The sequence below is a fragment of the Eimeria acervulina genome, genomic scaffold (genome assembly GCF_000499425.1).
Source record: "Eimeria acervulina Houghton genomic scaffold, Eah_scaff77, whole genome shotgun sequence".
NCBI lineage: Eukaryota > Apicomplexa > Conoidasida > Eucoccidiorida > Eimeriidae > Eimeria > Eimeria acervulina.
Window position 1 is genome coordinate 30,046 of NW_013549608.1, and position 1,747 is coordinate 31,792.

Consider the following 1,747-nt stretch of genomic DNA (forward strand, 5'->3'; position numbering starts at 1 on the left):
TATATATATATATATATATATATGTTTGGGCAGCCATTTAAGTCATCTAAGCATGTCGATGAATATATAAGTATATACACACTCTACACAGTGCATCTGCGTATATACACGCATCTACGCATATATATATATATATAGGGGCACATGTACATACAAAACAATATAATATATATATATATATATGTCTATATATATATATATATATATATATTTGTTGTTTTGCAGGCCCGCTGAGAGCAGCAATATGTGTACTCAGCTGGAGGCGATATATCACTTAGAGGATTTCATTGGAGACGAAGCGCAAGAACTGCCGGAGTTCGTTCAGGCCGTGAAGTCATCTGGGGCTATTCCTAAACTTTTAAAGCTTAAGATGGTAGGTATAATAAGTGTAGCTTGCTGCGGGTTGTTGCTGCTTCTGCTGCTGGCTTGTACTGTGCTGTGCAATCTTGTTTATTGCTTATTATTTATCATTATTATCCATTATTATTATTGTTGTTATTTATGTTGTTTGTTCCTTATGGTTAGTTGGCTTCTGTTTGCTGTTCGCTGATCGTTGTTCGTTTTATGGTGTTTGCTGTTAGTATGGTTTTTGCCTGTCTTCTGCTGCTGTACGTGTCTGTACACTGGATTAGGCTTTGTACTTTGCTGCTGCTGTGTACTTCTGCTGCTCTGTTGTCTTCTTTGCTGTGCAGCACCAAGACCATGACGTGGCAGATGCCGCAAGTTTGCTGTTAGTTCGTCTGTCAGACTGAACAATGAACGATGCAACACCGCACCCAAACCCTAAACCCTAAACACAAAGCCATAAACCCAAAACCCCAAGCCCTAAACCCTAAACCAAGGGGCTGCAGAGCAGGGAGAGCAGCTGCCACTCTTTGTCTCTGATTCCACCCTCAGCAGCCCCCGCATGCATGCACATGCATGCATGCATCTGCATGCTGCTCCCTCTGGCATGCACGCATGCAAAGGGGAGCAGTTGGGGATCTGCATTGTTGATGGTTGCATGGACAGTCAGCTCTGGGGTTTGTGGTGGCTGCGGCAGCGGGCTGGCCCCCTAGGCGCTCCGTCCTTTTTATTTCGTCTTAACCCAAAGTTCAAACCTCCAGCTGAATTTACCTCCCCGCCGTCTACGTTGCCACTAGCCAGCTAGCCAAGCAACAAGCAGCCCAGCTAGCCAGCTAGCCGGTAAGCTACGCACCTCAGCTAGCTATGAACGGAGAGCCAGCCAGCTCCCAACATCTAGCCCATTGTAAACAGCTAAAGAATTGCTAAGCTAGATAACTAGCTAACGACTGACGGCTAGCTGTCCCAGCTAGCGAACAAGACGCTTACTACTGAGCAGCGGCCCGATGGCGCCGCTCAAAAGCAGCAGGTAACATCAACAAGGGGAAAAGAAGGCAAAACAAACAGCACAGGACAGCCAGAGACGGCCTAGTCTAGAGAGCACCACGGAGACAAGGAGAAAAACAGTGGCAGCAACACCAGCAACAGAGGCAAGCGGAGGGATGAAAGAAAAAAGTAAAGGAATAAAACAAATGCCAGACAGAGGTAAGGGGGTAACGGTTGTTGCTCTGGTTCTTGTGTTTGGACTGGGTTGCAGTGCTCCTGCTCCTGCTAATGCTGCACCAGCAGCATCAGGGGCTGCTGCTGCTGCAGCAGCAGCATCAGGGGCTGCTGCTGCAGCAGCAGCATCATCCCTTCCCCAAAACCGGAAATTCATCAATACATCAACTAAGTCCTTTTGGAT